This window comes from Accipiter gentilis, chromosome 21 (assembly GCF_929443795.1).
Source record: "Accipiter gentilis chromosome 21, bAccGen1.1, whole genome shotgun sequence".
Taxonomy (NCBI): Eukaryota; Metazoa; Chordata; class Aves; order Accipitriformes; family Accipitridae; genus Astur; species Astur gentilis.
The window spans coordinates 23,897,665-23,922,112 of record NC_064900.1 but is presented as its reverse complement, the minus strand read 5'-3'; positions in this window follow the sequence as shown (position 1 = coordinate 23,922,112).

The following is a 24,448-nucleotide window of genomic DNA, read 5'->3' as shown; positions in this document are numbered from 1 at the left end:
TGAAATAAGGACACTTCAAATAATCCACCATAGATATTTGCCTTAAGATGAGAGGAAATGTCTTCCTCTCTGTTGACTAGCAAAGAAAGCCTAGGGGATTAGCTCACACATAGACATCTTGTGTTTTATGAGACGAGTGCCTTTCGGAGTGTCCATATTTCCCTAAACTCAAAAAAACCCAAAATGCAAAGGGTGAGAGATAGATCTTTCCCTTCCATTAAGTGGAAAAGCAACTATGAAACAGGCTTAGTTGGCCAGAGTTGTCCCTCAAGAAGCCTAGGAAAGCTTCTGCTAATTTATGCTTTTCCATTCCTGTACTGTATTGCAGTGTAAGAGCTCTGCTTAGGGAAAAGGCAGCATGGTCAAAGTACCCTTTCAATTAATGAGTCATGAGCCCATGATGGTGGGGTGCTGCAATCTGGAGCTTCTGTTGAGAAGCTTCTCAGATTGTATCAACACTGGTAGCCCAAAAATCTATAAGCAGCACAGCTGTCTGGGGACAACTGAACCCTCCCCCCATGTTGCCACCTTCCTCACCAAATGACAAATTGACAGCTCCCTAGGATATAATCTTGGACACAACCAGGACATTCCTCTAGCAGGAAATAAGTTTCCAATTAATTTTGCTAGTTTAGGGAACTGCATTCGGAGTACTGCTCAGGTATCACAGAGCCGGAGCATGTTGTGAGCACGTGGCAAAGATGTCATCTGGAAAACAGGAGATCCAAAAAGATCACTTTCATATGACAATTTGATTTGCAGGTTGAGATGCCAAAATAAGCAGATTCAGGCACTTTTGCATTTGCATTGCATTTTGATGGCTCTACAACAGAGCTTGTAAATATTTTTTTTTAAAACTGAGGTCTGCTGGTGATTTTACTGAGATCTGTTCAGCAAGAAACCTCTGGCTTTCTAGCCTCAAAGCTGGAAACTGAAGTAGCACACTCTAGCTGCTCTTTGAGAGACTTTGAAAATGATGGATCTCCTATTGCAGCATAAGAGACATAAGAGGACTTGGATCTTGAATCTGTCTTTTAAGCAGCCCCGTCTTCAAATAAAACCTGGTAAAGACTCCAAAACATGCATTTGAGAGATGGACAGTGAGTCAAACAGGGGCACGTCAATCCAGAGATTAAGCAGAAGCGTGAGGTTTGCCAAAGGGTTACACAGTTATTAGATGAAATTATAATGTTACAGTAAATATGAGAAAAGCCTAAAGAGGAGAAATTATGGGCTTTTGCAGTAGCTTTAGAGGGAAAATGGTCACTGCTGACTTCATAATTTGCGTAGATTATTATGCAGCTAGTCAGTGTTTCAGCACAACAGGGGGCTTGCAGGAAATCATGACAACCTTTGCCAGTTACAGTTCTAAAGAGCCAGGAGGTTGGGTCAAGTGCCTTTCAACATAGAAGCATAATGATTTGTTCAAATTGCTTTTTCTACCAGTAAAGCAAAGCTACTGGTGATGGAAATCATCAAGTTGCCAGACTTACCCAGCTCCACCCAGACAAGTGGAGAATTGCATTTGTTGGGAACACCACTGGTCATATGAGCACACATTTCCCTGTGCCTTTAGAGCACTCCTCCAGCAAATCCAGTATTGGCAGGCTCTTGGCATACCAGGAAGGTCAGGCTTTAGGCAAAGTAAGCAATTTCTAGGGCAACAAGCTTCAGGGAGTGGCAGAATGGCCAGCCTTTATTGCCAGAGACATGCTGCTAAGCATAAGTAGCAGTAGCCATGGTGTGGGATGGCAGTAGTCCCTCCTATGAACAGTAGTGATTTCACTAACCCTCTCATCTCACTAAGTGCTAAATGGGCAGCAAAACTGGCTCTCCAGGGCTCTCCTCAGCATGCTGTTTCATCACTATGCTTTTTCTTCACTCTTTTTCCTTTGGTAAAAGCAACCCTAATCCAGCCTGCCATGAGCTCCTCATAGCTGGGGCAACAAAACTTTTATCAGCTTTTACTGTACTCTGACGGAGTCACGTTTATCCTCTGTGAAAGCAGTCAGAGAATCTTACTAACTTACCTTTAAAACCGTGGGGTGAAGGGAGACAGGGTAGTAACAGAAATATTTTTAAAATGGGGGGAAAAAGTGCTGATATTATAAGAGGGGCATTTTATGTCTGGCCATTCACATGGTGTCTCAAAGTCAGACACCTCAAGTAACCAAATATTCAACTCAATTTTCAGTCCTCTTTGGATAGTTTGGCACCCCTGAAAGGATTCCCAATTATCAAACAAATCTAAGCACCAAAATATCACTTGTACACATGTAAGAGAGAGTCACTAAGTCTACCTATATCTGCTTGGAGTCTTTCAGAACAGCCAGTGGAGTTAAAAATTAAATTAAATATGGCTTTCTTATTGTTTGTTTCTTTATGCCATACAACAAATGCCTAAAAGACTTATTTAAAACAGTGTTCAAGAGCGCTTGGAACCAAAACTTTGGCTGAGTCTCTTTATAGAGACAGCAGGAAACCACAAACTTTAAATCCACATTGAACTTTCCCAAAGATCTGGAGCATTCAAATTGATTATTTTGATTCAGATCCATGTGTAATTGTAAGGTCAATGTTTGATTTTGGGGTGTGTGTCTTTTTTATTATATTTTTGTGAGTGATTGATAACACAGTGATGACAACATTTGCCACATACTGAATGCATTTTATTGCATTTCTGTCACTGTTGACTATTTTTCAGACCTTCCTTTTTTTTTTTTTTTTTTTTTGAGATAACAAAATTGTGCACTTTATCCATTTTAGGGTGTGAGTGCAGTATAGAGTGCATAAAAAAAATTTGTCTGTTTTCAGAGGAATTGTAGACAAAGGCTTAATTTTGCCAATGAAATATCAATTCCTTTTCATCTTCTGCTTTCCCTCCCTGTTCTTTAAACAACCCCCGCCTCCAACAACAAACAAGGCAGACAGTTTGTTTCCCTGCCATTGCCAAAGAAAATCAGATGGAGAAGTGATTTCTAGAGATATAGGTATATGTTCTTCATGTTGACATGTAAATCTGATTTTCAGTTGCCAGGCCAGATCCCAATCAGTGCAAATCTTTTACATCACCCAAATTCTTATTTTTTTGCATTATCCGAATTCTTATTTCATAGACCAATGTCAGTTCCTATGGTTATGCTCAGTAGCATACAAAAAGCCAAGGGGTTTTGATATCATTCCTTTACATCACTAATAATCTCAGCAGGCTAAGTAGTCACAGACCAGATTTTCCTGGACCTAGTGTCTATATTTTAAGACAATATACTACAATATTAAAACTTAGATGTGAGAACAATTGGAAATGCCATTGTTATGAGAAAACCAAGTAAAAGCAGATATGCAAATGGAAAAAAAGAAAGTTTTTAATTTCCAGCAGTGATGAACTCATGCCCAGAGCAAGGAAGGAGTCATGGCTACCCTTAATGCTAATTGTCACTGTTGATTTTCTTAGCTTTTACATGAGCAAAGGTCTGAATGGTGAGAATTTATAAATCAGAAGAATGGCTAGACTACTAGAGGGCATAGGTGAATATAACCACTCATCTGAGGCTCCAGAGGAAATCAGAGCATTAAAATATGACCTTGATAGCCTGTTCTGTGTTGCACCTTGTGCTGAATGAAGCAGAGAGTTTGGGATTGGAAGCTAAAATGAATGTATTGAATATAGGAAGCATCCTTTCCCCTAATTATAGAACCTTATCTTCATCCTAAATCTGAGTGTTACTGGTATTTTTAAATTATTTTACTATTTATATAGATGTCTGATACTGCATGATACTGAATTCCATTATACCACCTTGATTTTGGTAGGAGCGGAGGAAAAGACATCACCTTTATGGGACTGAAGCCTGAAGGCATAGGGAGCCTATTTTTAAATCTTCCAGTCTGTAGAAATGTGACAGTAACATCCAGTCTGAAAAACATGAGAGAAGCTGAAGCCTGGCTGACCTACATTGGATTAAGCAGTTCCAAAAGGCTGCTCATTGGACAGAGAAAGGCACAAAAGCTGAACCATTCCCAGTGAAAAAAAGAATGATGAGCGCGTGAAAAACATACCTGAACACATTATTCATTTAAAGAGGAAGCAAAACCAAAACAAAGACAGTTAATATCAGAAGAGCAACAAAGAAGATTCAACAGATCCTCAGTAAAACAAGATATAGTTGGCTAAGGAGGAACATTAAGAGAGACCACAGAGGCTCTTGTTTTCCTGAAGAGAATCCTCATCTCTTGGTCATTCACCTTTTCATAAAATTGAGCTAGGTTATAGTAGTGCTGTCCTCAAAGCTAAGGGGGCTGGAGTGTAATTAAAAGTGAGTTCCATTGGGAGTATCTCAGACAATTAGGGATCTATATTTAAAAGAAAGTTTCTTTTCAAGAAAAGCTTCTTGGTTCATAATAAATGAAAACAGCAGTGTTATTCAGAGTGCTAAATTTCCTCCTAGGAATATTTCAAGAGAATAACAGTAATACACATCCTGTAAAACATGAATTGCACATATGGATGTGTTTGAGGAAGACTTAATTTTATATCATTTATACAAGCTAAATAAATACAAGTACATGTGCTTGTGTTTCTTCTAAAACTATAATACATCATGACCTGCATATGTAAAAAAGGGCCAACTACAGGATTCCACCAAAGTACCTATTTCTTGTGACCCTAGAAAGTCAAACCCATATGCCCTATCCAGAATCTGATTCAGATCTCTTATAAATAAGGGTCCATATGTATGTAAACCATCTGACTGTTTCTTTATTATATATCGGTGTTAAATTTAGTAGCTTTGGAAGACATTTGAGAGTTTGGTTTGCATTATCACCCTTTCTCTCTCCTTTCTGTCCCTCTTCCAGAATAAAATAAAAAACATTACTTGAGATTTTTGATTGCTTACACAGAACATGTAAAACCCTGCACAGCTGAAGATAGTGTCTACTCAGGCTCATCATTTAGGTCTTCTGGTTTGTATTTGTGTCCAGTAGTTATTTGTGAGAAATTCTTACAGACACAGAATGAGTCAATGACCAGGGAAACATTTTGTTTCATTCTGTGGTCAGTTTTCCAGAGAGTTCAAAAGTACTGCAAAAATGTGAAGCCATAGAATTTTAAGAGCAGGGTGTGGAAGAGGCCTCATTAGGGCCTGAAGTCAGCCAAAGGACCCCAGAGAAGAAAAAACAAACAGAAAACCCCAAACCAAATTGAAAAGATACTAAAATGATAGAATCATAGTGTTGGCTGGAAGGGACCTCTGGAGGTCATTTAAGTCCCAAACCCTGCTCCAGGCAGGACTATTGCCAGTACTAGATCAGGTCATCCATGGCTTTGTCTGGCTGAGTCTTGTAAATCTCCAAGGATGGAGATTTCACAGGGTCCCTGGGTAAGCTGATGACACCACTCTCCCAGTGAAGAGGATTTTCCTAATGTCTGTTTGGAGCCTCCCAAGCCAGAATTTGTATTTTTTTGCTTCTTGCTGTATTTTCTGCCACTACCAAAAAAGAGTTTGGCTCTGTCGTCTTTGTAACTGGCTTTAAAGAAGCCACAGACTGCTATCGACCACCCCTTAAGCCTTCTTTTTGCCACACTAAAGAAGTGTGGCTCTGCCAGCCTCCACTTATATGTCAGGTGTGCTAGCCCCTGACGATTTTGAGACCTCTTTGCTAGACGCTGTCCAGTTTCTCAGTGTCACTTTTGAACTTGGGCATCTAACACTAGACATTATTCCAGGTGCAGCCACATAAGTGCTGAGCAAAGGCAGGTGCTTCCCTCCCATGATCTGCTGGCCCTGCCCCTCCTGATGTTGCCCAGGACACTGTTTGCCTTGCCCAGAGTCAGACCACTCTGTTGGCTTGTATTTAGCTGGCATCAGGCATGACCCCAGCTCCTTTCTGTCACTTGTCACTCACCCAAGTGTTTCATAGCCTTTGCTGATGGGTGGGTTTAATTCTTCCCTGGTGCAGAACTTTGTTCTTCTTGGTGAACTTCAGGAGGTCCTCCTTGACAAACTCCCAGGTGTCACAGGGCATCTTGGGATGGAAACTGGTATTTATCTATTTATGTATTTTTTATGCATTCCGGTAGTACTATAACTGCCTCAAAAATCCCTGATCATTATCTCCACTAACAGGTGAAGAAGGTGCACAGCTAAGTAATAAGATTCCAGCAATACTGACCTTTAGAAATGTTTGGATGCCAAAAATGGATTGCCAAGGACCTGAGCAGAACAACCAAGGTCTAATTTTGGACAACCCTGAAGCCTAACTATATTAAGTCTAGATAGGTAATGGGCTACTAAAACTCCATTAGACCAGAAAAGTATTTAAAAAACAGAGGACCATGAAAATATACATAAAGTCAGAGCAGAAAATCAGCCTAAGAAAACGAAAAGTACATATATGTTTGGAGAATGTCTTAACTGATTATGAGATCAAGCTTCAAGAGTGGTACCCCCATTTTTTCTTTTAGTAGTAATTAATGCTACAGGATACACATAAAGAAATACATCTCTTCCTTTTTTTGTTGCAATAATGACATGCTTTCACCTGTAAAATGCTATACAAAATATTTCCCCTCCATTTCTCACTGCTATCAAATGATTCTTACAATTTTGAGGGATTATTCTACATTGCACACTCATTTCAGTTATTGATAAGCACTGTTTTTGAATACAGTTAGGAAATGTTTATGGTGCTCATGTATAGACTGTTTCAGATGGAAGGGACCTACAATTATCACCTAGTCCAACTGCCTGACCAGTTCAGGGCTGACCAAAAGTTAAAGCATGTTATTGAGACATTGTCCAAATGCCTCTTAAACACTGACAGGCTTGGGGTGTCAACCACCTCTCTAGGAAGCCTGTTCCAGTGTTTGACCCTCTCAGTGAAGAAATGCTTGCTAATGTTCAGTCTAAACCTCCCCTGATGCAGCTTTGAACCATTCCCACATATCCTATCACTGGATACCTGGGAGAAGAGCTCAGCACCTCCCTCTCCACTTCCCCTCTTCAGGAAGCTGTAGAGAGCAAAGAGGTCACCCCTCAGCCTCCTTTTTTCTAAACTAGTCAACCCCAAAGTCCCCAGCTTCTCCTCATAGGACGTTCCTTCCAGCCCTTTTACCAGCTTTGTTGGCCTCCTCTGGATGCATTCACAGAATTGTAGAATCATAGAATGGCAGGTTGGAGGGGACCTCAAGGACCAACCTTTCTTGGCAAAGGCACTGTCCAGACAAGATGGCCCAGCACCCTGTCCAGCCCAATCTTAAAAGTGTCCAATGTTGGAGCATCCACCACCTCCCTGGGGAATTTATTCCAATGATTGTTCTCATCGTGAAAAATTTTCCTCTTGTGTCCAATTGGAATCTCCCCAGGAGTAACTTGTACCCATTACCCCTTGTCTTTACCATGTGACTCCTTGTAAAAAGGGAGTGTCCATCTTCTTTATAGCCACCCTTTAAATATGGGAACATGGTGATAAGGTCTCTCCTAAGCCTTCTTTTCTCAAGGCTGAGCAAACCCAGTTCTTTCAGCCTTTCCTTATATGGCAGGAAAGGACTTTAACATCCTTCTTAAATTGTGGGGCCCAGAACTGCACATAGTACTCAAGGTGAGGGTGCACCAATGCTGAATGCAGTGGGATAATCACCTCTTTTGACCGGCTGGTTATACTGGGTTTGATGCACCCCAGCATGCTGTTTGCCCTCTTGGCTGCCAGGGCACACTGCTGACTCCTGTTGAGCTGGCAGTCAACCAGCACCCCCAGATCCCTTTCTGCAGGGCTGTTCTCCCTCCACTCCCCTCCCAGTTTATACTTGTGCCCGGCGTTACTCTGTCCTAGGTGTAGAATCTAGCATTTTGACTTGTTAAATGTCATCCCATTAATCATTGCTGAGTGCTCCAGTCTATCTAGATCTCTCTGCAAGGCCTCTTGTCCCTTGAGAGTCAACAGCACCTCCTGGTTTGGTATCATCAGCAAGCTTGCTAATGGTGTATTCAACTCCTCCATCCAGATCATTGATAAATATATTGAACAGAACTAGCCCTGGAATTAAAACCTGAGGAACACCACTGGTGAGTGGTCACCAGCCAGATGTAGCTCCATTCACTACAACCCTTTGAGCCCTGCTGTTCAGCCAGTTCTTCACCCAGTGCGCTGTGAACCTGCTCATCCCACAGTTTAACAGCTTGTGCAGAAGGGTATTATGAGGGTCAGTATCAAAAGCCTTACTAAAATCCAGAAAAACTACATCCACTGCCTTCCCTTCATCCACTAAGTGGGTGACCTTATCATAGAAGGATATGAAATCAGTTAAACAGGACTTTTCCTTTGTGAACCCACGTTGACTGTGCTTGATGATTGCATTATTCTTTGAATGGCTTGCATTTAAAGAATAGGTCTTCCTATTTTGCTCTCATTATTGTTATCTGTAACAGACACCAGCCTTATGTCATGTAGCAGATTTCTCATTGTGCTAGGTACTGTACAAAGAGAGAATAACAGGCTGGCGGTGTGCAGGAACTGATTTCTTGTATCACATAGTATTGTTTCAGCTGCCCACTAGGAAGACTGACATTTTTCTAGGCCATAAGACAGAAACCAAATAGATTTCCAGGAGAGCTACAAAACTTGCAAGTATAAGCGTTTGTTAGATACTTGTTTGCCATGACCAAAATACGATCACTGTGAATATTCTTGGAAAATGAACAAAAAGGGACATGAATTTCAAATACATTTAAGGAAATGCTCATGAGTGCTTTTTTTTAAAAAAAAATATAATGTCCCTCCAACTTTATTGACATCTACAGTTTGTTATATTCATTGTGCAGAGTTACATTTAGAATGGGTATAGTTCTACTGACTTCAGTGGAGTTACACCAGGCATGAAAGCAGCCCACCCACTGACTTTACATTTTGAAAGCAAAGCTGTACAATTGTAACAGGCACCACATTATGTCTTTGCTAAATTCAAAGACATTCTTCCACCCAAGGGCTCCCCCTTCTTTTTATGCACCTTGCTCCTTTCTTCACTTTTTATTACCACACTGCTCCCTCAACATGATTGCATCTGCATTTTATTAAGATTACTGCTACTGTTTAAGAAATACCATATCTCACTGCATCATGCTGTGTTTTAATATTTCCTGTTTTATTCTGCTTGTATTTCCTTTAATAGATAAGTATATATTTTCACATGCAACAAAATCAGACTGCTTTAAGGAATAAATTGATAAATTGGCATCTAGAACACCACCAAGCATCCTAACTCTGTGCCAGTCTCAGAGGAAATATCAGGACTGCCAGTTACATTGGCTGAAGAGTCAGACTATAGCCAGCCAGGAAGACACTGTCTGCTGGAAATGATTATTGTCATTATTTAGACTTGAAGTGGTGCCTGCTGCTTCCTCTTCAAACATAGGCAAGGTACAAGAAACCCTGCCCCAAAAATCATACAATACAGCTTGAAGCATACAAGCCATCAGTGAGTGACAGTGATTTCTAAGGGGATTGGGGGGAAGGTGGGGAGGGGCAACAAATCCCTTAAGTAAGGAAAAAACCTGCTAAAAGTCCTCTTGCAAAATACATGTGCCCATACATGTATGTGTATACGTATGTATAAATATATGCATACTTACTTTTTAAAGAGTCAGGCTCTCTCTGTCACACTGAAGAGCATCCTGATCATACTGAGCACTCTAGGGTTGTACTTGGTAGCCACATGAAACCCCTGGGTAGTTGAGGGAAACTGCTGGGGGGATGCCCAGATCTATTAGGGCAGCATTATTGAACATGAATATGGATGTTGCCCATGGGTTGAGACCATACCACAACAGGGAGGGACTACTACTGCTGTCAGTCAAATGGTATTGCCAATGTAACATGAAAATATTGTTACGTAAATAGGTGAACCCCTCTTCCCTACTATGCTTGCCTGTCACAAAGCCTGAAGCTTAGGAGGCAGAAAGAGAAGCCCCAGGGACATCCTGGAGGACAGCTAGGATGTTGGAGTAAACTTGGGCATGAGGGTCCTGTGGGATCCAGTGGGTTTGCTCAAACTGTGTCCAAAGACAGACTTGCAGGCTTGCAATGCCAAAGGCTAGAAAATCTGTCCTTGAGGGCATTTTCTGAGCCATCTCTACTATACAGTAAAAGTATAGCCTGCCATTCCCTCCTTCCTCCACCTCTATTCTCTTTTGTCCTGAAATCCTGCACTGTATCAATGCAGGGTTGCAAATTTGTCTCTGGAACTTCTTCCTTTATTTAGCCAGTAGACTCACTGCTGTGTAACAGGTAGTAAAAAACCCCAACCAAACAATAAAAAAAAAACCCAACAACAAAACAACTCCCCCAAAACAACAATAACAACAAACAAAGAACAACCAACCAACCAAACACGAACACCCCTCCCTCCAACCCGCCTTTCTGCCCAGCTGTAATATTCTTTAGTCTAACGAGAAGGAAGTTTGGTCTATGAAAAGAAGACATGCTTGTAGAAACAAAGTGTGGTACAAAATTACCAAATCCCCTAGAAAACCTTTTACTTGATTAGTTGCTTATTCTACTTCATGCATTTCAGATTTTAAACCATATTCAGCCTACCAATCTCCTGGCCAGTGAGGATCTGAAGGGTAAAGGAAAAGCAAAGAAATAAGGATGTGCAAACAGAATAGGAAAGGACTTGCATGACTGCCCTATAATGAAAACTGATATCACTGTAAACCAATCTAATAATTCATCTCAGCTGATAGATCAGCTAACTGCTAATATATTGTGAATACAATAGACAGTCTGAGCTCTGCAAGATGAACATTTTTCTGCATGCAAGCTGCAACTAAAAGGGCTATTTTTCCCTTTCATTAATCTAGAATAAATAATGGTTATAATATTACATATCTCTTCCCTTATCTCTGACAGTTTCTTCGTGCTGAAATAGGAGATTGCTGTAGCATGTAACATAGCTTCTCAGTGTGTGCTGTGTGTGAGACAGAAAGGGAGTCATTCATGCTGGAAAATATCTGGCAAAATTTCAAAGTTCCTTCCCTTTTTAATCAGTCTTGAATGCAGCTACAATGTATTCCTGGAATTTTAAGTACAGTTAATATTTATTTCTGTTTGCTGTTAGTGAGTTATTTCTTTTTTAACAGCACAGTTTCCAGTTGTTGACTATGATCAAGCCTAGTGTGAGATTCTGAAGGGAAGTAGAGTAAAATCTAGTTTTCATTTTTGGAGTGCCTATATAAATCCTTAGGCTGGGCAGTCAGTTGTGATATGTGACCTATGAAGCACCATGCAATACATAGAATAGTAGCAACTTCCTTCCTGACAGCGCTGATATGACAGGCAAGGTAAGATCAAATATAATAGTCTCCAATACTTGCTAAAAATCTATTTGCATTTGACACTTACATGAGAATACAAGGTTGAAAGAGACCTCCTAGGTCATTGAATTCTGTCCCCTGCTATTACTGGCAACCACATGATACAATCCCCTTGGTACCCATCCTCCCCAATGGCAAATTTCTTTTCCTCGCTGTGCACCTACTTCTGTGAATAACTTAGTGTTGCTGCTAAACATCACCCAACTCGGTGCACACACAGGCTTTTCACATGTTATCAGAGACTGGGATCGTTGTTCTGGAACATGTTTGGGGTTAGCACCTTCTTCAGGTGCTTACTGTCCGGATCGCAAATAAAAAGGGAAACTGCTGTTATGCTGGGGGCTGAGAGCTGCAAAGTCTGCACTTCTGTGAGCTGCACCACATGTGTGAGATGCAGTTTGCTTCTGCACATGGCTTATGCACAGATTGTCTTACTGCACTCTCTGGAGGAAAGCACAACACACGTACAAGGGATTTTCAGGGAGACAACAAGAGGAGTAACTGTGTGTGGATTTGTGCAGAAAACTCCAGAGGAACCTTTGTGATATTCACCTTTGTGTCCCTGCAAAGACCTGCTCACTTGCTTAAAATCTGGCACTGGTGCGAGGCAAGCACTAGTAGGGTAATGAAAGAAATTAGCCCCATGTTGTTGCTTTCTTTTGGAGACTGACACTGAGGCAACTCCTAGGAGCCGATGGACTTCAGCTCCTCATTCCCCACCTCTTCAAAATAAGCAGACCCAAAACTTTATGTAAAACTTTTAGGTTGAAAAAACCTGCAGGGCATAATTATTGTATTCTTTTAATGCATTTGCCTCTTTTTAAAAAAGGTATGTCCTTTCTTTACAGTGCAAATTCTATCAAATTATCCAGACTATAACCTAAATAAAACTGGTTAAAATGATATCTTATCAGCATGAAAATGATAGAAAAGTTGCACATAAACTGGCGGCATGTAGATAACAATGGATTCTCCTTTTTCTTGAATCAAGATGTAAACCCCGTTTTTATCTTTTTTCTGTGCTTTGGGTTTTTTTTGGTTGGGTTTTTTTTTTTTTTTTTTTTTTCTGAGAGGAAAATGGATACTTTAGCAGTGTCTGAGTAAAAATATTGCAAAATATAATATTTTGTTTGAAAATGTTCAGACTGCACCTTTATCATGTTTATTTTAATCAGTTATCTCACATTTTCTGATGATGTAAGTTATGTCCAAATGCCCCCCCCCCAACCTATATAATCATGTAAAAGTCTATAATTGGATAATTTCTGCAGACATAGTGATTAGAAAAGTTGCCTTCCACAGAAAGCAGCTATATTTCTGCATTTGTGGGTTTTTTCATATAGCCACTTTTTCTTGCTGGAAATAAACAGACAGACAGCTGATTGAGTAAAAATGAAGAAATATATCCTTTATGCAGGGTGACCATGGCCAGTGCTGCTCATGCTTCCCCTCCACCCCCTGCTTTCAATTCACAGCTGGTTTTGTACTTTTCACACATTTCAAGGCAAGCACCTTAATCCCTTCATTTAATTTCTATGTATTGTTTTGTTATTCTCTTGAAAGCAAGGAGATTATTTACTAGTGATAAACGAGTCTAATTCAGTAAAACCTTTTACTTTAATGAAGAAGCTCTGGACTATCAGTATAGCAAGGAACAGCTCAAAACAAGTCCTACTGAAGTACTTGTCCCAAGTGTTTACTGTTAGGCTCGTCAGTGTTTGTGATGGGGAAGTGTTGGGAGTGCAATTCAAACCTTAGCAAAATGTAAACATAGATGCCATATTTACTGATCAGTGAATTGCTTACTGTGAATCTGACATCAGGCTGAAAATGAGACAGGTCATCCATCGCCTCCTATGTGTTAAAAATGTTTCTTTGAATCTGTTACTTTATCTGTAATATTGCCCTAAATGCAGAATGAGTTTCTTACGTACCAGGGCTCATTTTAATGCTTGTTCTTTAGTTCAGCAAAGGAATACTTTTCATACATGCACTCATGGTGCTCCAATTTTTCTAAAAGCATAGGTGGAAAAAGTAATAAATTTGCTAAAGCAACAAAAAGAGCTTTCAGAGAAATGAACATGGGTAGACCTTTGATGTATGGAGGTCAACAGAAATGAGATCAGACAGCAAAATCGATGACATGTATTTTCTATCATTCAGATAGAATGTATTTATCTCAGTATAGAAATAAAAATTACTAAAGACAAAGAGATGTTTAAGCCCAGCGTAAAAGGAAGGTGTCCTGGTTTCAGCTGGGATAGAGTTAACTGTCTTCCTAGTAGCTGGTACAGTGCTGTGTTTTGAGTTCAGTATGCGAAGAATGTTGATAACACACTGATGTTTTCAGTTGTTGCTCAGTAGTGGTTAGACTAAAGTCAAGGATTTTTCAGCTTCTCATGCCCAGCCAGAGAGAAGGCTGGAGGGGCACAAGAAGTTGGCACAGGACACAACCAGGGCACCTGACCCAAACTGGCCAACGGTGTATTCCATACCATGGGACGTCACATCTAGTATAGGAACTGGGGGGACCGGGGGCAGGGAATTGCCACTGGGGGACTAGCTGGGTGTCGATCGGCGGGTGGTGAGCAATTGCCCTGCACATCATTTGTACATTCCAATCCTTTTATTGCTACTGTTGTCATTTTATTAGTGTTATCATTATCATTATTAGTTTCTTCTTTTCTGTTCTATTAAACCGTTCTTATCTCAACCCACGTGTTTTGCTTCTTTTCCCAATTTTCTCCCCCATCCCACTGGGTGGGCGGGGAGTGAGTGAACGGCTGCGTGGTGCTTAGTTGCTGGCTGGGGTTAAACCATGACAGAAGGAAAGGATGATCTTGCTGTTAGTGCACAGTCAGAGGAATTCAGGAGGGCTGGACTCAGTCCCTGACTTTCCTACAGACTTCCTGCAGGTGTTACAGCAAATTGCACACGACTTGTCAACATCGCGCCCTAGAGGGTGGCCAAGTGCTGTGTGATAGCAGCGCTGGCGCCAGCCCTGGGACTTGACAGCTCACCAGCACATGCCAACACAGCTGTAGTGCCGTGGGCTTGGTTCAGGGCCAGACAGTTTTGTGCCACCTAGCACTGAAGGAGGAGGACCAACCAGCTTGGGTCAGCAATAGCTTGGACAATTCTGCCTCACGTTCCCTGGTCCTTTGTTTCTCTTTGTCTCAGCTCCCCATTTATGAAGCAAGACTAAGTCACCATACAGTTATAAAGCACTGTGGAAAGAATGATGTGCATCAATAATTTCAAATTTACTGACAGAAATGTATTTTACCTGAACATAGTGTGGGAAAAAAAGAGCCAAAACCTTCAAAATAGTCATAATGAAATGTGCCTAGTGCTTAAGTTCAGTACTATGAAGTGCATGACTGAGTCTATAAAGACAGACTACTACGTGGACATAATCTGGACACAGGAAAGTTTACCTTGATGTGGTCCACTGGAACTGGGTAACAGAACAATACCTCCCTCTCTTATTTTCCTAGGAGACAATAAGAAATTATTTTTTACTTTGTTTACAAAACTAAATCCAATTCAGTTGATACTATGCCACTGAAGAGTTAAATCTGTGTATAAATTACTGCAACAACTTATTGGAAAGAAGGACAAAACCAAAATCCTGGAAATGGGAATTTAATATGTTTGGTAGTCTTTGGAGAAAATCAGTATGGAACAGTAAACTGCAGTGATATCATTCAAAAAACTGGCAGATGGCCAATTAAGTACTTTGATGTTGGTTGGGTCTTTCCAGCCATATCTACAAGTGCATATACTTTTTATTGCATGTGATGGACAAGAAAGCTGTTTACCAGATTTGCAGCTCTGAGCACTTTAAAACTTCTTTAAATTTCATTTCAAACAATAAAATAACTGTTAGTCTCCTTTCAGTCTGCCTCAGAAATGTAGTGTTTACTTGCAGCTGTTGAAACCAAAGAAAATGGGTCATTGTAGTTATTTTCATAACCAGTACGAAAGTGTATTCCCACGCTAACAATTCTGAAGAGCATTATGTATACTTTGTAATTTACTATTTTCAAATGCAAGTATTCTCTGTGAAATAGACACTGTTGATTCATAGTAGGCTTTGCTCGTATTTGAGATATATAGATGTTTGACTTCTTCATTTGGAGAGAGCTAAGGGGGCTCAAGAGACTTAGAAACTGAAGTCATTTATCTCTGCTTCAAGGAAGGCTGTGAAACAGTTTGTGTCACCTCAGTGACCACAGGACTGCAAAACAAATGTAACTTTCCAGTACCGAATTTGGATTTTGATATATTCCACTACAAAACTGCAAGACTCGCATACCAAGAAAACCATTCTTTGACTTATCTCCATGCAAGTAATATCAATATATCTCATCTAGTTTGTTGGTGCAGCTGGGTGGCCAGAAAAATAATTTTTTCTTCAGATTACATTGGGCTGTTTTCTGGAAAGTGAATGGTCTTTATAAGTCCCCCAAAGACCCATAAATATTTTAAAACACTTTAGAAATGATCATCTGGGGCTTTTTGGCAACTATGTTGAGGTGTGCATTTCACAAAGTATGTATTCTCACAGCACCTCACAATGGCTTGCTAATCATGCATTCCCTGGCTCATTCACACACATAAAACTACTGCTGTACATTTGGATGCATTTATAGCACATATACAGAACGAGTATTATTTGTAACATATGGGCAAAAGAAGCCATTTCAGTGTGAAGACGTAATGCCCAAACCTTGACACTTTTTCGTGGTCTTTAGAATCTGAAAAAATTATTTTTCTGCACTTTTAATAGAATGAAACTGACTTATACTATGTGCAAAACAAAATAGATTTCATACAAGTAAGTACTGTAACAGCTTTATAAAGAGGACCCATACTGTAGCAGGTTAAAAAATACCCTGTTTGGATTTGTTCAAAATTTGGTGCCTATACCTCATTAGGCAAGGTTAATGGTACGTGTATTTCTAGTTAACTTGGGACCATCTAATTTAAAAAGGGATCCCTCCGTCCTGTAATCATCGAATCTGGAAGCATAAATATAAGCACTTCAGTAATTAAGGGATTTTAAAGTACTTCATTAAAAAAAGGGACACTATGCAATCTGTTACAAAGTTGATACATCAGCCAACTGTACCTATTTTAAAAAAAAGTAGTGATAGAATTTTGTGATTCAACTGAGTGAAAGATACTGTGCCTCCGTTTATTGCCAAGCCCCAAAGTTGAGAATCTGTCTAAAATCATGGGATTATACAGCCTTTAACAATCACGCTTTCTGAGTATTTCCTGATTTTTTAAACCCTCTCTTTTCCAATGAGTGCATGACAATGAGTTTTATCAGCTCTAAAAATGTTACCATGAATAAATGATTTCAGTTCCAGCTGCAGCAGGGAGGCTCACTCCTTCCTTCTCCTGCCAGTATAATCATATGAAAGCTGCAGCTTCACACACCACAACAAAACTGCCTGCAGGGGAGACCGAGTTTGGAGCCTGTTTGCAAAAATGCTGTATCAAGCAACTGCTCTGGTTACAGTTGTAGGAGTATTTGCACCAAAAGGTAAAGACTGATACATTTTGTGGTTGTACTCTTTGTAATAAAAATCTAGGAGGGGAGAGATGACCTTACAGTCAAGGAACTGAATTCAGATGTTTGAGCTGAGTTGGGTTCAGTTCTTTCCTTTTCCTGAAAGCTCTTAAAGGCTCTGGTGGAAACCATTTGATCACCTCATTTCCTGATCTATTAAACAAGGATAAAAGACTGCCTTTGCATGCCTCGTCTATGTAGCAGCTAACTGCTTGAGGAGGCAATAATAATATCTCATTATAGGTACATTTAGCACACAGCTTTCTGAGATCCTCATCTCACTGAGTACCCTTCTGACATAAAAATATTAGGAAATCTTCTTTTGCAAATCATGTATTTTATTGCACCCTGAAGGCTGGATGTCATCTGTTTTCAAATTTCTACTCGTTAGCTTTTACAGATGCAGAGTTCAAGCTTTAGTCAAGTACGACTTGGAGACCCCCCCCCCCCCCCCCCCTTCCCCCTGCTGCACCTTGGGTGCCTGCTTGGCTCTCTGACAGCAGTCAGTGCTGTCTCAAATTCTGCATGCAGCGTATGGCACCAGAAGACTATTAAGGCAGCCAGGCACACTGAGCCATGATCCAGGCAGACTTTTTCCTAGCCATGAAGGGTTAGACTGATGAAGGAATTGCTAGCGTACTTCTCTGCTGTGCAAGGACCTCCTATAAACACGTCCTCTCCCACCAGGTGAATAGTGAGGGAAGAGGTTCACACAGCGTGAGGAGATAGGTATTTCCATTTGCATCATTCCAAAGCCTCAAAAGCAGACAAAAGGGCAGCCTGAGGTGTACTTCTATCAGTAAGAATTGTCAATTTCTTCCTTTCTGACTAATTCTCATGCACATACAAGCACAAAGCACCAGTAAGCAAATCTGCAAACCAAACACATCTCCCCTTCCCTGGTGCCAGCTTTGCCAAACTTCAGCTGCAACAGCAGAAGACCTTGCCATCATCCGGGTGTCTGTTCTGCAGTGGCAATCACTACCTGTCAGCCAGAGGGCTTGCAGAAGCAGCAAGTAGCAGCAAGAAGGGAGGCCACCTCCTCTTTTCTGTCTGTCTGATCTCCAGTGAGGGCTTTGATGTAGATCTGATGAGAGCCGGGGTCTTGTAGGCTTTGGCTGGCACACCAGTTCAAAGCGACCTCAGCACTGAGAAGCAAAATGCTGCTTTTTGCTGTTGGCTGCCATAATGTCAGATACAACACTAAGGACACCATTTACTTCTGAGTCATTTTAAAGCCAAAAATTTCTCTCCTGATGTGCCCTCCTTTGTTTATAAGTAGCTATATAATCCCTGTGGTAGCAACAGGCCCTGATAAACTGGGACAGTTCATTTAGATAGTGCATCAAACTGGCAAACTGCTACTGGAAAAAAAAGGAAAGGAAAAAGAAAAGAGAAAAGTAAAGGGAAAGATGCTCTGCTGTAATACTCCCTAAATGCATCCATACCTTTTATTCTGTAGATTGTTACCCAGGTTGCTGAAAACTTGCTGAGTAGTTTATCTTCCTACATTTGGTTTATCTAGTCATATTGATCACCTAAAAGTAAGACTCACTGTTTAGGAATCTGACTAAAAACTTGGCCTGCTTGGCCTAAACACCAGAAGAAAATTTTGTCAGCAAAATTATTTTAATCACAAACTAACCACTGACAAAATGTTAAATACACTAAAAGGGAAAGTATTTGTTCATACTGCAGTAGGTATGGAGGGAGGAAATGCCAATGCACTCTAGGTACTCTCTGCTACCAGACTATAGTAACTTACTCTTATTAGAAGAAGAAGAAGATTCAATGATTTCAGCTGATATAATTTCCTCACTAAGATGACAAAAACCTCTTTAGTGGTAGTTTCTTCAATTTCATAAGTGGATGAAGACAAGAGAATGCTAAAGGAGAAAAACCTGTGCATAATCCTACAGGAAGTTCTCATAGCTGCTATCATCCTGCTAATTAAATACTCTTATTATGTCCTTGTTTTTGTTGATCTGGGGTATTGAGGCTTTATTCAATTCCTAGATATTAGAAAGAGGTATGATGGAAAGATTATTCCTGCCCTCCCAAAGCTCCTGATCAACTTTTACATGCATACCAATATAGGCATATATATACTGTGTGTGTATATATATAGACATGATTAGAACACATTTGATTAACATTATATTATCCTTTCTTTTTCCCCCAGGATTTCTGTGTAAATGATGACAATGAAGTTCCTTTTCACACAGCTCTGCTTCAACTTTATATCTGGCCTGGATATGACAAACTGTGTTTTGTTTCAGAAGATCAATATAAAATCAGAATGCCACATTTTGGTATTTTCACTTCTTCGCATCACAATAGTAAAGAGCCAGTTCCCAATGTGCTTAACTCAGGTCTGAACTCCTATTACAGTCAATATATGTTTAACTTCAAAAACTAGCAGGTCGTTACAAAATGTTATTTAGATTACTAGCACTTTATGGATGGCAAAGTAACCCAGTTACATAATTTTTACCCAAGGAATAGTAACAATCAGAAAAGGCTTGACTGAAAACATCTATAATAAACAACTATACAGCTTTACACATTTGAGGGATTCATCACAGCTGAAATGAGATATGCTAATCTGAAAATGAAATGCATCTGGAAAGGAAGGACGCTCTTCTACAAGCAACTCTTTAGATACTTTTTTGTTCCTATTACAATTTTCTCCAGCCATTCATCCCTCCCACACATCCAGACAAAAACTGTATTAATTTAACAGCAAGGGGGAAGGGTCATTCTTGAAATTTACAGGAAATAAATTTAAAGCATATCAAAGAAGTTCATCAAATACGAGCGTCACTAAATGTCAGAGTACCAGCCCTGTTCCAAGTGTGGCATACACATGCTCAGCGGCACTGTTTTTCTGAGCAGCACCTTAGACACAATCTATGGGCAATATGATAAAAAGAGACACTACACACATTTCTTCACCCAATGCAGGAAAGAAAAGCATAGGAATTCACCTCACATTATCCCTGTTGGTAACGCTAATCAATACCCAATGTGGGTAATCCAGCAGCTGGCAATGTGATCCTAAATCTTTATTACACAGACCACATGTTTCTAGGACCTGAAAATTTCAGGGTCAGCAGTGTGGTAAGAGCAGTGGGTAAAGGGCAAATCAAGACCTCACGAAGAGCGCAACTAGGCCTCTGCTAAGCACATGCCTTGCTGGAGCAGCAAGATGTGCCATAGTGATATTTTTCATAATCACATCATCATAATGTATAATCAGGTGCAGAGCCTTTGATGGTCCTCTCTTTACCCAGAGGTTTGGTTTTTTGTTTGTTTTTTTTTTTTTTAATAATCCTGTGTCTACCAACATATATAAAAAGATAACCTTTCCATGCCCATATACCTGACAACCTAGATGTACTCAGAAGAACGAATCTGCTCTCATAGCATAATTTTGCCCTGTGGGTAACCATGAAACAAGATTTTTTACTGAAGTTCTTGAATAGCATCCCATCACATAAACAAGGCCACATTAACTTACCATTGTGTCCAGCTTGTTCCTTCTTGCAAGTACAGAAAATAACCAGACTGTGTGGTTTGCAGGGGATTCCAGCACCACATCTTCCAGGGCCTTATTTTTTTTTCCTAACTGGTCCATGAATCATGCCAAAAAGCTTACAGGAAGAAAATATTTCTGAGCTGGGCTTTTTTCCAGATGGCCCCACTCCCAGTGTCCAGACCCTTTAAAAAATCAACTGGTAAAATCCCATGTAAGCGATGGTTTGTCCCCAGTTGTAGAGTTCCTTGCTACAGAAAGTTAAATGGTGTAGTCTGAATTTTAAGAAATGCTCAGTGACTCCATGTGTAGCTATACCACCCACAGTCATATTTCCTGCTGGAGGGGAGAGTGGATTAAGAGGAAATCATCTGTCAGGCAGAGCATTAAACAACTGACTCTGCATACAGTTTGGCATGCAGAAATAGGGCATATTTATATGCACCTTTCAGGTTCAGAAGAAAATCTGTTGTGAACTGACAAAGCTTATGTGCTGTAATATGACTAATTTATGGTCTGAAATAAATGAAGGATAAGAGAACATCAAATAGTAAACGGATGCCAAATCAAATGCTAAATGATCTATTGTGATGGACTGTAAATATACAGTTGCTATAGCTTTACCTGACATGTCCAATTGTAAACTTGCCTGACTCAAATGTATTACACTAATCAAGAGAAAAGATAAAGATATGTAAATTTATGTAAAGTAGCCAGAGCTCCTGATAAGTTTCAGCCACAGAGACTCAGCCTACTTGTTGGTGAAGTACAACTGCTTTTGAATTCCCACATAAACTGCGTTGCTCAAAATCTAGTTCTGAATCATTCAACTTTGGGCATAGGTGAGAGATGTACGAAGGCTACAGTAGGTTATAATACTGGGATTATCCCATCATATTGTCCTGCAGCCACGGAAGCAAAGACAGTTACAGTCCCTCTCCTGTTCTTGGAAAACAAAGAATGATTTAACATAAGTCTCCCATGTCTTCCTAGAGTGAAGTGCAGAAACTTGGAACAAGCCTTTGGATGGTGGGTAGCTGTGAAACTGAAATAGGCTTATCTTATAATGCAGTGCTTGGAGAAACATCCATATAAATGTAGAAAATTGTTTTCTCTACTTCACATGGGTTAGAGACATTTATATCACTCAAAATCTAATACCTGATCTGGCTTCCAGGAAACATTACGCTCCACACTCCCTCTTTTCTGATCAATTTCCTGCTATAAGATTAGGTAAGACATGAGTTGAAGTAAGTCAAAGTGGCAGAGTTTTTTCACCTTTCTTATGAAGGTACAGGTCAGTGAAAAGTAAGAGCTCAAAGAAACAATAGAAGATAATGGAAATGTTTTTTCAGAGTTTGTGACTGTGTCCAGAAGAGACAAGGGACGAAAGGGGTAGCTAAAATGTCAAATGAGATCTAATGCTTGAGGGGAGAAGGGAAGCCTGAAGCTTTCACAGAACACATACTCCCCTTGGCTCAGTGTTCTTCCTTCCTTCAGTTACAGCTGCATGGGTCTCCAGCAGTCAGACATCAGCCAGATCCTGGAGATGAATATGAAGAGATTCTACCTTCAGCTAGTAGATCAAGAATGGGAACCCAGCAAACACATAGTGGACCCAGATGAACATCTGGTATGTGAGAAACGGTGAATGGATGGTTCCCCATGGAATTTAATTACTAAGTTTGTGGCCCACTCCTTAAATACCCATCTTCCACTCTTGCGTGTCTTGATCTAGCTAAGTATGGGCCATGATTTGGCTTCTTTCTATGATTGCTTTAATTGGAAATGTGTCAGTTTCTATTGCCTGTTACCCAGGACAGTGATCACTATGAAGATTCAAGAACATATATCTTAATTAGATTTAACATATTGTGCTTGCCCAAACCAAACTTGCTTTCCATCTTCATGAATCAAAATAAAGAGCCAATCTATTTCTCCTGACTCCTGTGCTGATTTCCACCTTCAAAGAAACCTTGCCCACAGAACTGGAATGTGAGCCACCTGCATAAATATTTTTCCCAGTGTGTCCTAAATTTTGGAATAAACAATTTTGTAGATTATGATACATTTTTGATTCAAGTAATGTGACACTTCTTCAGGGAATAAGAAATATTGTCTTGTCCGATTTTCATTGCTTTTAATAGTCTTTGTATGTGTTCTGAAATATGAAGGGTTTCTTATGTGTTTCAGTACCAAAGGGCAATTTCCAAATTACTGTACCTAATTAGCGTTTAAATCTTTATCAGAACCTCATTATTTACAGCTTTCCATATCATAAACTGCAATGTAACTTCAGTCACTCTATTTTATTCTAGAGGTTTATACATATAAATGAGAGAAACAAAGTATAAAATATATACAGTAAATTAAGTTTCAAAGCATAGCATATTAAAGGCAAACTTGAAGACTCACTAGTCATAGATAAATCAGGTTTAATGGAGAAAATACTTTGGGATTTTTTTCTAGATTTCTTTTGTACTCACACAAGAATTTAACAGATAGTCATAGCACATGAGATTCCCTGGAGAATATTTATGCTTTCTGTGCACATGTGAATACTTGACCATGGGCTCAATTCTGTTTCTACTGAACAACATGGCAAAATTCCCATCAACTTAAAAGAAAGTACAATAGTATCCAATAGAAAGGAGTTGTGGGTGTCTAAGAGCTGGCAGTATTTTATCTTTAAGGAATATTTCTTACTAATAAAAAGAGCCTCTGCCCTTCCCATTTCCAACACACAGAGCCAGGTGAAAGTCTGTACTAAATCACAGTGGTCTCTTCTTAGAGTTAGCATTAAAATACTAACATGAACGACGCTGTATAATCAGCAGATCGGTCAGTTTCTTTTAGTAGCATAATAGTCTTTTAATATACTATTTCATAACATTTGGAGCTTTCCAATCTGCATTCACTATTCCCAGTAATATTCTGAACAAATGCATAGAACTTTCTTAGGTTTTGTCTAGTAGCTGCCTGGGGGAGGATTTACCATTTATCCTAGAGATAGACAAGAAATTACTTTTAGAAACTTGACTTGCTCTTGAATCCACTAGCAAAACTTTTTTCATATTTAACAGTAGTAAGTGGAGCTCCACTGATCCAATCACAGCCCTGTTCTCAAAGTAGTAGTATGATTTTTTTATGATGTAATGACATTGTAATCCGACATCACAGCTAGAAGTAATAATCCCATAACACTGAAATATGATTATCAAGCCCATTAATGCTATGTATGGCATACATTTGCGAGAGAATAATGCAAAATGGAACAAGGAGAGTGAAGGACTACTAGAAAGATTGGGGAACGGAGATCTTTCCTCAGGAGAGGTATGTTTCTGAGCTAGAAATATGTCTAAACATATATGTGTGTGTACCACAGTTCTGCCTGTCTTCTATAGATAGTCCCAGGCTCCCTCTGCCCCCACCAAGCTGACTGGATGCACGCCAAACCCCATCCAGAAGCCACAGGAGTTCAGTGCAGCAATGTGCCGGAGCTTATGCAACCAGGGTCTTGGCAGGTCTTGCGAACCCTGGCATAGAGCACCTTCAGGCAGCTTCACTGCTTTGACTTCAAAGCTGCCTCACCCTCAGCCAGCTCAGAAGACAAGCAGAGCAACCTCGGGTCTGTCTGCAAAAGGCTGCGTAGGTAACCCTGTACGTGCTTATCTTGCTTCCTAGCAAGGCTAGGAAGGTTAATGAATGCTGTCTATATGCAGGTAAGTCAAAGTGTATCTGAAGTACATTAGGATGAACAGAGACAAAGCCATTCAAGCTAAAAGAGAACATCAGAATAAAAAAGTCTCAAACCAAGTTAGCCTGGAAATTAGAAGGTTCCTAACCTACAAGGTAGAAGGCTTTGAGATGATCTTTCAATCAGAATAGTGACAAGCAAAAAACTACTTCTAACAAGTAGTTTCTGCAGGCGATTATAGAGACTCAGTGTGTATGGTTACA